The sequence below is a fragment of the Barbus barbus genome (genome assembly GCF_936440315.1).
Source record: "Barbus barbus genome assembly, chromosome: 14".
Taxonomy (NCBI): Eukaryota; Metazoa; Chordata; class Actinopteri; order Cypriniformes; family Cyprinidae; genus Barbus; species Barbus barbus.
The window spans coordinates 31,028,300-31,044,831 of NC_136742.1; positions in this window are offsets into that span (position 1 = coordinate 31,028,300).

Here is a 16,532-nt window from a genome sequence, read left to right on the forward strand (position 1 = left end):
TATAATTTGTCGCTTTATATCTCCAATAATTTGACTTAGTGAGATGAGATTGAAATGATCCAAACATACAATGCAATGCAATCCAATGCTGATTGAGAGATGAAGAAATAAACGCTCAGAAGAAGTGAGATGTTTTTGAGGCTTGGGAAGATCATTCCTCCGCTGAGGAACAGTGAAAGTAAAGCTTCTGGAAACAAACGCTCCTCAAAAGATCCTGATGATCAGATTTGAGATGCACTGATTTATCTAACAAATGATTGATGGAGAATCAAGTAAAGCTGAGCTGCTTCAGTCCAGTAAGTGTTCATCTGGAGATATGACTGCAGTTATTCTGATGTTTACTTGATCAAAATCTATCAAGATTTGACAGCAGAAAGACACGAGAAGCAGCAGCTGAAGCTGGACGTTTGTACAATTACACTAAAAGAGCTTTTACTGGATAAAAACTCCAAACTATCAATCAAATGACAGAAGGCATTGTTTTTTGCTCAGGGTGGTCATTGAAGTCTTATAAATCAGTAGGCTTTATAAGGTTAAATTCTTGTTCATGTTGCCTGTACGTGCATAAGTATGAATATAGCGCTCAAAGTGTCTGTTGCGCATTTGCACTTTACTGAGACCCGGGCGTCTCCACACGCTGTGAACAAGCAACGATTCGTTTCAAAAATGTATATTTATATTATTTATAAGCGACATGTTGCACTGTACTGTACAAATCTAGATGCCAAAGCAGTATTGCATAGGCCTGTGTTTGATGAGTTACTCAACTCATGTGATGGGTTTTCTATTTTGTAAAGTTGTCCATGACTGTACATTTTATACAAAACAATGAACACAAAATAAAACATGAAAAGCTCAAGTAAAATGGACTGTTTTTCATTTCTGAAAGTGTGTTTGTAAGCGTGAGTGTGTATGAGGAAATGAAGGAATAATACAAGAGATGAAACTATTGAGATCGATATTGTGGTTGCTTTGATGTCATCTATTTAAAGGGACAGTAGACCAAAAATTGATCCTCTGCAGTGAATGGGTGCCGTCAGAATGAGGGTCCAAACAGCTGATAAAAACATAACAATAATCCACACCACTCCAGTCCATCAGTTATCATCTGGAGAATCTAAAATAAATCCATCAAGATTTTAACTTTAAACCGTTGCTTTCGGCTAAAATTATCCATAATATTGCTTCCTTCAGAGAAAAGGTCCATCTCCTGCTGTCTCTCACATCAAAATCGAGCCACATATTTGTTTAGAGCTGTTTTGGCTTGTAAACTGTGCTCGATCTGTGCAGATTTCTCTCCTGATTCAGACCAGAACACTTTTTCACTGGAGGAAGCGTTATTATGGATTATGGATGCATAATAGTTAAAAACATCTTAATGATGGATTTATTTATTTTAGCTTCTCAAGCTGATGGACTGGAGTGGTGTGGATTATTGTGATGTTTTTATCAGCTGTTTGGACTCTCATTCTGACGGCACCCATTCACTGCAGAGCATCCATTGGTGAGCGAGTAAAGCAATGCAACATTTCTCCAAACCTGATGAAGAAACAAACTCATCTACAACTTGGATGGCCCGAGGCTGAGCACATTTTCAGCAAATGGTCATTTGTCTGTGAACTGTTGCTTTAATTAAAATGGTACATTGAAAGTATATTTCCTTTTTCCTCAACAGCATCGTTTTTGAAAAGTACGGAATCACAAAATCAATTGTGGTTATTTAATATACATATATTGGCACTCCCAGTCTCGCCCAGTTAATAATGTATTATAGTTAATATATACATATATGTATTGGGGCCCTATGGATATTGTGTTGGATGGTGAAGGGCTTTTGAGTTATAAAAGTTGAGAACCACTATTTAAATGTAATTATCTATATAGAGCAGTGAAATTATGCACGGAATCTGTAATAATTGTTTAAATTGGCCAAAAATGTGAAGTCATACTCATCCGAAGACACTGAGAATCTCTTGGTTTGTGTCGTCACTGTCACTCTCAGCACCTGCTGTTTCCGCTGAGTAATGAAGCTCATCTGACAGTCATGAATTTTTCCTCCTTCAGCACTAATTAAGTTCAAGAGTGAAGAGTGCTCATAAAGATTCATTCATTCAGTTCCATCATCAGTGAGGCAGGTGGAGCAGGAACATCTCAGCAATGCTAATTACATCCTTCAGGTTTTTAAGGTTTCTCTAAGTTCACTGTATCCAGACTAATGGATTTAGAAGTGCTCCAGCCATGCTGTATTGCTGGGTCAATTTGATCCACATTAAATGGTTCTGCTATTTGGCGAATTGGTCCGCTATTTCTTCTCATTTAGGGTCATGAATGTGCATGCAAGTTTATAGATGTGTTTCGGAAAGGCAGTACACATTTTGAACTTTTGACCCCCATTGTTTCCATGTTATTTGAAAAAAAAAAACCCACTAAAACGCAGAAAAACTTTATTGTAACTTGTCAGAGACTAATATATGAAATACATGAGAACTTACAAAATGTAAAAAATTGAGACTCATCTTCTGAATCCAATATTACAAATATTGCATTATTATAGTTTTTTTAGTGTTCGATTCTCATCTGAAGACTTGTTTTTGTTATGTCTGTGTTGTCATGACTTCGTTTCCATTATAATAATTAACTTAGGCTAATAATAATAATACATTTAAACATTAAATATCTGAAAAACACAGTTATGAGATTTTGTTTAAAATATACCAGGTCAAAAAAAATAAATAAACATTTTAAAAAAATCAAATGTTCATTATTCACAATACATGCACTAGAAAATCAAATAAGGCAGATTTTTATTTCATGCAATTTTTAAACATATTAAGAACAAAATGTTTCTTCTGTGATTTATTTCTGAGTGAAACTTGATATTCCCCTGGTGAAATGAGTAAATAAAACAATGTTTTACAAGAAAATGCTGTTTCAGTCTTTCTACTTTAATGTTATTTGCCATTTCTTTGTAATTATTGTTTCAAAGTAAATGTTCTTCAGTTTTTCTCCTTGTATTGTGATGGTAAGTAGATTCTGATGTAATTTTGACTCTCTTGCCCTTGCGTTGACATTAATAGACCGTCACTGACACAAGACGGACTATATTTAAACATGCAGTTTCTGAATCATAATTAGTCTAGTCATGGAAAATTGCATGATGGTCTTGTAAAAAAAGGCTTTTTTGTGTTGTTTGTGACTGAAATAGATGCTGAGCTTTTGTCTGTATTGTGTTTTTGATATAAAACCTTAAAGCAGAGCCTCTGTTAGAGTCCAGACTGAGGTGACTGTGTGTTATCTGTCTGTGTTTGAACAGCCGCTCAGTGATCCTCCTCCTGCGCTCTGAGCTTCACAGGTTGAATCACAGCGTTATTCTGATGGATGTGGGTGCAGCAGACGGGCTTCATCACCATCTGTGGGATGGTGGGTGTCTGCTGGCCGCTCGATGACGTGCCGTCCTCAAGAGTTTGGAGCTGGATGGAGTAAGTGAACGAGATGTTTTCTCATGTTCCTGTAGTTCAGACAAGAGGTCATGGGCTCGATGCAAGTCACTTTGGATAGAAGCATGTGCAAAATGCACCAGTGTAAATATAATGTGTCACATGCACAGTCACACTTTATACTATGTACTTACATCAAAAAATAAGTAGAGTGTACTTATTGTGGACATATTGTAATGCTTTTGCTGCTATTGAGGTGGGATATAGGGACAGGTTTGGTGGTATGGGTTAACTTAAGGGTGGGTTAATGTGTAAGGGATGGGTCAACAGTGTAATTATAAATCTAATTACAGATGTAATTACATATAGGTATTTTTTTTAAATATAAGTACAATGTAAAAACATGTATGTATACAATAAGTGCAATTGTATCAAATGATTAATTTGAAAGTACATAGTAGTTAAGGCCACCTAATATAAATTGGGACCCAAAAAACAAACAAACAAACACAAACTGGTTCCCGAAATAATTTTAATGAAGAAATTGTTGGTAAATTTCACAAATAATTACAAAGAAATGGCAAGTAGCTCATTGAATTAAACCTGAAATTTTGAAGTCGAAAAACTGAAATAGTATTTATTTTAAAATGTATTGAAAAATATTTTTTTACAGTGTATATATGTCAGCAACTTTAGCATAGCTTTACAGCACAGATTTAAATAAAAAACCAAAAATGCTAGTGTGCATGAATGCTGAAAAAAATCTCATAATGATTAGTTTATAAGTTAACAAAAACTCAACAATACTGAACTTTCTTTTACAGTTTTATTAACTAGCTAGAAGCAAAAGCATGAGCATTTTGGTTCACGTAACTAGGCGTGTACATTTTTAAATGTATTTTATATTTCTGATAGATAAATAAATAAAATAAATTATTTTCCATAAAGTTGTTTTTATATCATTTTTATAAAATTTTTTATATATATAATTTTAGGTCTCAGTTTATTTGGGGGTGAAATATGACCTGAACATGTTCTGAACAAGTTTTCAGAGATTTGCCCTTTTAGATAGTTTTATATCATCATATATTAAATAGTTAAAAATAATCTGGTATTTTTTATACACTTGTCACTTTTCTGCTTTTTAAAAACATTTATCAAATTATTTAAATTTATCAATTCTTACTTTTAAAGGTTATTTTTTACCAGCATTTCAATAACTAGTTAATATTACATGTTTTGAGCAATTTTTCTTTTTAGTTTGTTCAAAGGTTTATGAATAATGTAATCACGTTTATAAAATAGAGCATGAAAAATTTTGCTTGCAAAGAGCACATTTCTTTATATATATGAAGAGTTCAGATGCAAAAGACTCTTAAGTGCCACCTGGAATTTCCTTCTAAAATTGTTTCTTTTTCCACAGAATTCACAAAACGAACATTTCGTTTTAGCGCGCGTGACGTCACCGAGGCCCGAGCGTGCGCGTGACGTAATGCGGCGCGGTCTCAGTCGGTCTTTAAGGGGCAGATGTTGTTTAATTATGTTTTATTGACCTCTATTAGAGCGGCATCATCTCTGATCTGGACTTTAGGCTACGGTCGGTTTGAGGTCTCCGAGAGTGAGAATCAGCATCACAGACATTTATTCCTGTTCTGATGCAGGTTTCTCTATATTTCTGCAGTGATTCCCGCGGTGTTTTGTCTGCGCGCTCTCCATGTTTTATTCATGCGAGCCCACGCGAACCATATGAGTCTCTAAAGCGGCTCGAGTCATCTTAGCAACACACCCACTGAACGACACTAACCTTCATCATCAGCGTCATCAGCGTCTTCCTCTTCACAAACAAATACAATAACAAAATGCATGTTAAACATTCAAGTGTTTTCAGTCATCCAGCAAATTAGTCTAATGTTTGAAACCAATATGCTTTCAGGGGGAAAAATGTAATTAGTTTAATCAAACAATTATAATAATACAAACATCTCGGTATAGCCTAATATTAAGTAATGCATTTCAAAAACTACACATAAACACTCACACACATTTATATGGAATACATATTAAATGGAAATAGATAACAGGCCATGTTTAATTTCCAGGAAAATACTCAGAGCCTAAGACACACACACACACACACACTAGTGTACGAGGTGAAAGTGCAGACTGTAGTAAATACTTGAGTCTCTGTGCACCAGCAGCTCTGCGCTCGTAATAAACGCATAAATGAGAGACATCTCCGTACACGCTGTTATATTTTTGGACTCAAGGCTTCATCGTCACATTCTTGCAGTATGAAAGAGGTCATGAACTGAGAAACCAAAATTCCCTTGATCTTTTCACATAAGAGGTCATTGTACTCTAAAACATACTGTAAATTTCAGAACTTAAAACTTTGTCGTTAGTCTAAAAACAGCTTAAGGCAGTCTGCGGAATGCTCTACTCTATGATGTAATAGTGTGGATAAGCACCGCCTCCACAGAAGAAGAACGACATCACTGCCTGTTTAGCCCCGCCCATCACTGCCTGTTTAACCCCGCCCACCGATTCAATAGCACTGCCTGTTTAATCCCGCCCACCGATTCTAAATCACTGCCTGTTTAACCCCGCCCACCAAGCACTGCCTGTTTAACCCCGCCCATCGATTCTACATCACTGCCTGTTTAGCCCCGCCCACAGATTCGTGCATATAGTGTACAAACACGCAGGCCTACCTAGAAACCAAACTATACAGCTGCTCTGAAGACAACAAGACGCTGTGCAGTGCCAAGCTGTTGAAAACAGTATTTATGTTGCCTTCCTTGTGATCCCAGCATTAAGAAAGAGTGAATTAACTTTTTTAATGAAGATCCAGACCGCAGGATTTTCAGAAAGATTGAAACTAAAAGATCATGCTTTGCCAGTTATATTGGATCTTACAGTAATGTCGCAACACTAGTGAGTAATTGTTTTTATTACGTGATCACCATTGCTTTGTCTCTTCTTACAGATCGTTTGACATTTGCTGAGTTTTTAACCTAAAACACAGCAGCGTCCATCTATGAGGAATGAATGTAGGCTCAGTGGGCGTTTACTTCTGAGTCTACAATCCTCCACGCCTATTGAAACAGAGCGTTCTGATGAGGGGGGTCAAAAACAGGACACAAAATAGACTATTACGTCTAAATTATGATGTTTTTTATGTAAAAATCTTGATAACATTATAAGTGGACCTCGGAGAGCAGTACAAAATAAAAAACAAAAGGAGTTCATGACCCCTTTAAAGTCTTCAGAGTGATCATGTCCTCTTTTTTTTTCCTGGCCGGATTTTCTGAAATTGCCTAAAGTGTCTAGGATTTGTGTTTATTGCTGAAGGTAATGACTGAAAAGTAGTTTGACCAATAGCGTGCAGGGACTGTACATAATTGACCAATCGTGGCGTGCGAGAAGGCGGGATCTACAGAGAACGGTTGAAAACACACCTACATACAATATTATTATTGTTATTTTAATTTGAACTAATATTCATTAACTAGTCCGGGAAAAAGAGGACGTATGGTCAACATTAAAGTAATTGGAAATGGTGTTTAGTTAAATAAGACCTTTGCAGAAAGTGTGAGTCGGTCTGTGACAGCAGCTGCTTCCTCTTGTTTGTCTCTTCTTCTGTGATTTTTACTTCAGATGACTTTCTATTTTCATGCATTTTTCTCATGCATTGATTATTGTTGCTGTAGCGCCATCTAAAGGTCACAGCAGCTCATTACAGGTCTGATGCGCTTCTCTGATTGACAGACAGGTGGCGCTGGTGAGTGACACTCAAACCTCACGTTTCCTGCAATGCTGACAGAAAACAAGATTGAAAGTAAATGCCAAAAATCAATAATACTGATTTAGTGACTCTCAAAAGAAATAGTCACATTAGTTTCACATTAGTTGAATGTGAAATCCTAAAATATTTAGGATTTGGTTTGATATTTGTAAAAGTAACAGTTTAATAATAATAAAAAAATGTGAATGTCATATTTCACCCCAAAATGAAAATAAATAATTAAAATAAAAAATGACAATTATATAAACCGATAAATTATGTATCAGTACTTTTATAACATTGTTTTTTTTTTTTTTTTTTCACTTTTTTTGTTTTTTTTAGTTTGTTCCAAAATGTCTATGCATAATTTAAAATCATTTATGCAATGTTTTTAAAATTCCCTGAAAATCTCAGAAAACTTTATCCAGGTCATATTTCTCACAAAAAAAAAAAAAAATAGATAATACAAATGTCAAAAATCTTCTTAAAATAATATAAAAATAAATTTCTTTATGAAAAATAATTTCTAAAATATCTTTTATTTATGACCTGTGAATATATTAGTTATTTTGAGAGTCACTAAATCAGTATTATTGATTTTTGGCATCTAATTTCAATCTTGTTTTCTGTCAGCATTGCAGGAAAATCAACAACTTCGAGCTTGTGATGCATTATTTCCTGCGATTATGACTCTTGTGTATATATATGTGACTGTGTGTGTTTGTGTGGATGGAATCACACTGAGAGCAGGTGGATGGTTACTCAAGATCTCTTTACTGAGCCTGAAAGAGACAGACTGGGACAAAAAGGACCAAAAGCTGGTTAAAAGGACAGTACATCAACGCATCAATGTTGCTCAAAGATCAGCAGCGAGAGATGTGAAACTCTGCTGAATATACATTTTTACAAAGTGATCGTATAGTGGAATTAAACTCAAGATAAAACATACATTAAAGAAATAAAGTACAAATCACTGTCTCTGTTCTCATTTCTCATAAATTCACAAATACAGAGAAACTAGATTTAAGCAACCATCATTTTTGTATGAAATGGAATACAGAAAGAAAAGAACGGCCACCTAAATGGCGCAGTTACACAGTTCAGCACGTGCGAGCACATAGCACGTGTGATAATGCTAACACTCAGTTCGACTAATATATTCTTACACAGCACATGACAAATCCGAATATAAAAACATACCTGGGACAAAAAGGACCAAAAGCTGGTTAAAAGGACAGTACATCAACGCATCAATGTTGCTCAAAGATCTTAAATGAAATAAACAGAGATACTGAGTTCACGAGCAGGTTACACACACTTCATTTTATCATCGCAAATAACACATGACTCGACTGACAGAACTAGGAACTGTCAGACAAATGAAGTAAATTTGTGAGTAGTATAAAAGTCCAACCTTACACTTGAAAACAGTCTAAACTCAGTTTTTATGACGCAGCGCTTATTGATGCGACTTACCAGCAGCGAGAGATGTGAAACTCTGCTGGCGATGACGTAGCTCCGCCCTTAATGTCACGTGCATAATTGCGAGTGATGCAACAGCCAATGGCGAGTTTGCCCATTTAAAGCATGAATTTAACAACATTATTTAAACTCCGTTACATACACCCCCCTAAATTCTGCTAAATTGGGCGAGAACCAGCATATGTAACAAACTAAATATACAGTAAAGATTGCAGAAGAAAATAAAAAAAAATTTAAATAAAAACAGGTGTGAGTAAAAGAGCTTTACAATACAGTATGTCAGAATTGATCTCTTCCCCAGGAAGTGTGAAAGAATGGAATGGTACCAGGTTCCACTCTTAACACAGACTATAGGAGGTGCAGTCTACACACTCCTAGTGGTTACAAATGTATCTCTGCTCTTCAAATATCTTTTGATGCAACCAAACTTCTCAGACTCTTTCTCAGAGAAGGAAAAACTCACTTCAAAGTCATTCTCTTAACATCACAGTCGACTCTCAAATATGAATCATTTAAAACTCAACCAATTTAACCAAAAATGTTCCTTAACAACTCCACTACAAAGTTAGTTCCTTGAAAAACAACTTGTGCATCACTGTGCGAATCACTTTCCACTACATTCTGACTATCAATTTCACAAATAAGTCTGTTAGGGGGCTTAATTGATCTCCCTAATCGTGTAGTGATGTGGCCTGTATATGTACTTGAGGGCTGCTTGCAAATGACAGGGGCAAGTCTGTTATCAGGTTCTTGCAAACAACTGGAGTACTCATTTGGCTTGGTTGCAGGTAAACTCTTTATACTCTCAGCAGGTTCAGGAACATGCTCAGGTTCTGCACTGTACTGATCATTGCCAGAGCACTTAGGAGTCATCTCGTCAGGAATGTCTGAAACTCCACCACAAGTGGCATCCTGCATTTCGTCACTGTCATGTGTTCCATCCATCTGCATTAACCATTCTGATGTTTTTGAAACCGGATCAGGATCATCCATCAGAGCAGAATCGAGAGCACTGCCACGGGTAGCACCAGTGGAATCTGATTGAACTGATTCTTCCTCGCCATCATCCCAGGATAAAAAATTCACTGAAAGCAACAGATTTCTGTGCACCACTTTCTCTTTGCCAGTCTGAACATCCATAATCCTGTACACGTTAATCTCTGGTCTCACTGATTGAACCTCATACAAAACAGAGTCCCACTTGTCCGCAACTTTCCTCTTGCCTTTCTCCCCACGGTTAGCCAGCAAAACTCGATCCCCCACTGCTAAGGGTGAACCTCTGACCTTCCGATTGTAAAGAATGGCATGGCGGTTCTGCTCTTTGAGACTGTGTTTCCGGGCAATTTCTGCAGCTGCGCTCAGATCTCTTCTCAGTGCAGTGACAAACTCATGGTGGCTGACCACCCTCTCATCGCAAAGGACATGCTGAAACATGATGTCGATCGGCAGCCTCGGGATACGCCCAAACATAAGATAAAAAGGAGCGAACCCGGTTGTTTCATGCACAGTACAATTGTAACTGAAGGTTAACGTTCTTAGAAGCTGTGGCCATCTCGCCTTCGATTTCACTGGGAGAGCTCTTATCATATTACCCAAGGTCCTATTGAAACGTTCTGCTAGACCGTTACCCATAGGGTGGTATGGTGTGGTGTGTGATTTTTGAACACCAGCCATCTCAAGCAAGTTCTTAATGATTTTGCTTCCAAAATTTGCACCCTGGTCCGAATGTATTCTCTTTGGAAATCCATAAATGCAGAAGAGGTCATTCCAAAGGCGATGGGCAACTTGCTTAGCCGACTGGTTGCAACAGGGAAAGGCGTGTGCCATCTTAGAAAAGTGGTCTGTCACTACTAGGACATCGACGACCTTCCCTGAAGTCTGTTCAGCACTCCAAAAGTCTATGCATACAAGTTCCATAGGCTCAGAAGTACGGATGTGCTCAAGGGTTGCACGAGCATTTGGCTCTGGGGTTTTTCCAACAACACACCTCTGGCAGTTCTTCACATAAAGCTTGATGTCTTTACTCATTCCTGGCCAAAAGAACCTTTCAGCTGCAAGGGAGAGAGTTCTTGCACCACCTTGATGTCCAGCTGAGTCATGAACACCACGGAGAACATCATGCCTTAGGGAATCTGGTACAATGTATTGAAAGAGTTTCTTATTCATCAGTCGATCTTTCTTCACTCTGTACAGCACACGATTACGAATCTTTAGCTTTTTCCAGTGCTTCAAAAGGTTTGTCACAGAGCTAGACTCCTTTGCTTTCTCACTCTTTGAAGGACGTTTATGTCTCAGAACATAGTTGATGACTCTACCAACTATGTTGTCCTGCTCTTGGAGATTTGCTAGTCTGGAAAACGGGATTGCAACAGATGGGTCTTCATCAGGGAGTTGGAGTGACGTTGGACTTGTCACAGGCAATGGACTAACTTCACCATCGCAGTGAGCAGCCAGAAAAGCAGAAAGTTCAGCAGCATCAATAGATCCAGGACATGAGTCATTCACGTCATCCTGCAACTCGTTCTCAGTTTCGTCGTCACTGGTAGCCTGCACATTCTGACAGTTGTTAGTGACACGGAAGGCATCTTGCACGGTTCCAGTAACAACACCATTTACCTCATCCAAGAGAGAAATGTATGGTTCTTTCAACAGACGATGACTGACACAAGACTTGACAAAGGGCTCTCTGCTCAAGGCATCTGCAACAACGTTCTTCGTACCTGGCACATACTTCAGGTCAAAATCGTATGCAGCGAGCTTTGCCACCCATCGCTGTTCACACGCATCCAATCTGGGTTTGGTTAGAATATAGGTCAAGGGGTTATTATCAGACCATGCAGTGAAATGTCTCCCTTTTAGCCAGTGGCTAAACTTGTCACAAACGGCCCACTTTAAAGCCAGAAATTCGAGTCTATGTGCTGGGTAGTTCATCTGAGACTTGGAGAGCGTTTTGCTGGCAAAAGCGACCGGACGTGCAACTTTCTCTCCAGGGGGCACCTGAGATAACACCGCTCCTATGCCATCAAATGAAGCATCAACAGAGAGAATAAAGGGAAGACTGAAATCTGGGTGTGCTAGAGTCACACTGTGCAGTAAGTCTTGCTTTAAAGTTTCAAAAGCAGTACGACATTCACTAATCCAATCCTCGGGTGAAAGCTTCACGACACTGAGTGGCTTCCTCATCCGACCACACTTCCTCTGAGCCCTTTTCTGTGACTGACCTGATAGGAGACTAAAAAGAGGTTTTGCCTTAGCAGAACAGTCTATAATGAAGTGCTGATAATATAAAATCATACCCAGGAAAGATCTGATCTTCTTTTGAGAAGGGGTTATGCCATCCGCTTCCATGAGGTCAGCAGTCTGGATGTCACTGATCACCTTCACCTTTTCTGGGTCGGTCTGCACACCATTCCCAGTGACAATGTGTCCCAAAAACCTGACAGATCTCCTGAGGAACATACACTTCTTTGGCGCTAGCTTTAAGTTGTGCTTAGACAGGCGTGAGAAAACAAGTTCCAGTCGGTCAAGAGCTACTTGCTCACTCGGAGCAAAAACCATCAGATCGTCCAAATAGCAGAGAAGGCTTGTGAAATTTTCATCCCCGAAAATGGACATCATCATCCTCATAAAGGTTGCTGGACTGTTGGTCAAACCCTGAGGTAGACGATTGTACTCGTGGAGGCCAAAAGGAGAGGAAAAAGCAGTGTACTTCTTATGCTCTTCAAACAAGGGAACATTATAAAAGCCAGAAGTCAAGTCCATGGTCGAAAAGAAAACGTTGCCTCCCAAAGCTGCGAGTGCATCTGCTTGATGTGGGAGTGGGTGAGCGTCCTTCACTGTCTTCGCATTCAGCCATCTAAAATCTGTACAAATACGAAGGTCACCATTCTTTTTCCACACTAAAACTAGCGGCGATGCATATTCACTCTGAGACTTCCTTATAATGCCTTTAACTTCCATCTCACTCAGGGCAGTGCGCAGCTTATCATAGTGGCTGGGGGCTACACGTCGATAAGGGAGTCGAAATGGCTTCTCGTCCACCAAGTGGATTTTGTGGACAAAGTCGGTGGCTTCTCCACAATCCATTTTTCCACGTGAAAAGGTTGACTCGTGCTTCTCAATGAGGCTCAGAAGTCTATCCTTCCACTCCTCTGACACTTCACAATCATCCAGATCCAAATCCTGCAGTTCTAATTTATCCAGCACGTTTCTCCTTTCATCACTGGTCCGTACAGGATTTACAGGACTTGCAGCACACTGAACGTTGCTCTTCAGGGACTCCGGTGTAGACAACTCTTCCACAGCAATACAAGTAAAAACATCCACAATCTTCGTGTTTTTCTTAAGAACGATTACTTTGTCTGTAGGGTTCATTATTTTGAACGGCACCCATCTACTGCCCCACATAGGTGTGATTACTCTCCCTATGATCACGTTCCTTGGACGGCATTTACAGAGGGTCGGCTCAACAATGACTGTGCTCCCCACAGAGACAGCTGTTGACTCGGGAAGCTGAGCCCAAGCGAGATGTTCATGGTGCGGTTCTAGAGTTACTTTCTCCTTCAACTTAGCAGTGCCCACTCTATCAGGTATGTCTTCACCCTTCCATCGTTCCACATTTGAAAGTAGAGACAGGAATTGATGACATTCCACATCTTCAGAGTTAACTGGGCTGGACACGAGTCTCCAGTATCCATCGGTTTCTTTCATTTTTTGAATCAGCCACTTGATAGCATTGCTGCCCAAAATCAAATCGTCGGTTTGCCCTGGAACCACTAAAACTGGAACAACCATCTTGCAGGCATAAACTGAGAGCTCAAGTTCATACATTACTTTTGGAGTAACACGCTGTCCACCACAACCAATTATGACAACATCACTGGCAGGGAAATTTCGTAAATTAGGCTTGGACTGTAACAAGAGACGTTCAGCAGCTTCACTCATCGTGCATGCCATGGAGCCACTGTCAACCATAGCTTTCAGCTGAAGGTCACCCCATACTGTTGCTGTTGTGTAAAACAGACTATCAATTCGCTGTACTCTGTGCGTGTTCTGAAAAATTAAAGTTTTCCCTGCAGGCTCAACAGAACTAGAAAGACTATAAACTGAGGTTGGGTCCTTCATACAACACTGGTTTGGAGGAATAAACTCACAATCCACACTGTCCTCCTCTAAGTGCAGATCTTCTAGTTTCCCAGCCCTTGAGAAGACGGAGATTTCACTCTCTCAGGACAGACAAAGCGGGAATGGTCAGGGGAGTGACACTGGAAGCACAACTTTTTCTCAAGACAATGTGTGAGGCCAGAATGATCAGGGCTCGAACAGACAGTGCATGGCAGGTCATTGAGGCCTTTTACTCGAGGTAGACTCACTTTGGGCTTCACACGTGAACTTGGCTCTTTGCTGGCAGATTCTTTTAACAGGACTTTTTCCAATAAGCTCATGACTCGCTCCAATGCAGACGCTTCCAGAGACCTGGACTGCTGGACATCAGAAGGAGTTGGAAGTACTGCAGACGACAGTTCCACTTCAGTTCTGTTCACAGAAATTTTAGTGGGTGCTGCATGTCTTACTGCAGATACAAGACTGGAATCTGAGTGATATTCATTCAAAATATCTTGAACTTCTCGCACAGACCATGCGCCAATTGTTTTAGATCGAAAGGTGATGGCAAGCTCTTTACACGGACAGTGTCTGATGAACATGCGTGTTACCTCTGTTCCTGGACAATCCAGTACTTTACCCTGTTCCCTCAAGCGCTCAGCAGCGACATCAACTGCCCGGTTTAGCCTGATCCAGTACTCGTAGGCGTCCTCATCTGGTCTAGGTAAGGTGGTATAAAAGTCAGCCAGTGGGAGAGGAGAACAAGGAGCAGCTTCGAAGTGTTTCCTGAGAATACTAAAGATTGCATCAGGGTTATGCACAATGTCAATGTCACAGTTTCTTATGCCAAACTTGACCACATCCCTTGCTTTGCCTCTCAGATGGACCATAATCTCCTCCGCTTGATGCTCTTTCCTCAAATTATTGCGTTTTATATAGTCTCTCATGATATCTATCCACTCACTTAAGTCGACAGCATCAGAAACTTCTCCCCTGAAGCTAGGAGGTTCTCTCACATTTCTGGAAAAGGACAACTGGCTTTGTATCAGGTCCAGCATTTGTGAAGCTGATCCATCTGCAGTCACATTTTTGGAAGAATCGTCAACTGAATGTGCGTCAACTTTATGTGTTGGGCTTAGTCTGGTGACAATGCTATCAGCAATTTGCTGACCAACTTGGCTGATTATGTCAGACATTGCAGTGATTACATTTGGTGGCTGTGAATTAGGGTATGGAGTAGACGAAAACACACCCTGCTGCTCACTTAAACCATCCGATTCATAACGTGTGGATGGGCCCCCACAAACTAAAGGATCTGAATCTGAAGCGTTACGGTCTACGATCACATGAGTATCACTCTGTACATCAGGCCCACTGAACTGTAAAGACTTTGGTACTTTCAATAAACCCCATCCTCTACCTTTACTACCACAGACTGGAGTATGATATTTATCAAAGCCACTCATAATGACTATCAGTACTTGTAAAAAAAAAACTGAGTACAATAAATCAGAAACCTCAAATGTGCTGTTGTCCGTATAGCAAAATGTCCTTAGTAAATGCTGAACATTGCTTAAGTGCTGTCTCTATATAAAAAAAATTGTCTTTCATTTAAAATAAAAACACCGTTCCTGAGCAAAATCGTGTCCACCTGACTCCAGCGGATGCTTTAAGATGAACCCTCGGCCGCTTCAGGAGCCATCTTGATTGAAGAAACAACGGGTCACGGCACCAATGTGACTGTGTGTGTTTGTGTGGATGGAATCACACTGAGAGCAGGTGGATGGTTACTCAAGATCTCTTTACTGAGCCTGAAAGAGACAGACTGGGACAAAAAGGACCAAAAGCTGGTTAAAAGGACAGTACATCAACGCATCAATGTTGCTCAAAGATCAGCAGCGAGAGATGTGAAACTCTGCTGAATATACATTTTTACAAAGTGATCGTATAGTGGAATTAAACTCAAGATAAAACATACATTAAAGAAATAAAGTACAAATCACTGTCTCTGTTCTCATTTCTCATAAATTCACAAATACAGAGAAACTAGATTTAAGCAACCATCATTTTTGTATGAAATGGAATACAGAAAGAAAAGAACGGCCACCTAAATGGCGCAGTTACACAGTTCAGCACGTGCGAGCACATAGCACGTGTGATAATGCTAACACTCAGTTCGACTAATATATTCTTACACAGCACATGACAAATCCGAATATAAAAACATACCTGGGACAAAAAGGACCAAAAGCTGGTTAAAAGGACAGTACATCAACGCATCAATGTTGCTCAAAGATCTTAAATGAAATAAACAGAGATACTGAGTTCACGAGCAGGTTACACACACTTCATTTTATCATCGCAAATAACACATGACTCGACTGACAGAACTAGGAACTGTCAGACAAATGAAGTAAATTTGTGAGTAGTATAAAAGTCCAACCTTACACTTGAAAACAGTCTAAACTCAGTTTTTATGACGCAGCGCTTATTGATGCGACTTACCAGCAGCGAGAGATGTGAAACTCTGCTGGCGATGACGTAGCTCCGCCCTTAATGTCACGTGCATAATTGCGAGTGATGCAACAGCCAATGGCGAGTTTGCCCATTTAAAGCATGAATTTAACAACATTATTTAAACTCCGTTACATATATGCCATCATTTTACATTTAAAAGTTTGTGTAAATGCACATAAATGTATAAATATTTCTGTTTCCGTCACCAA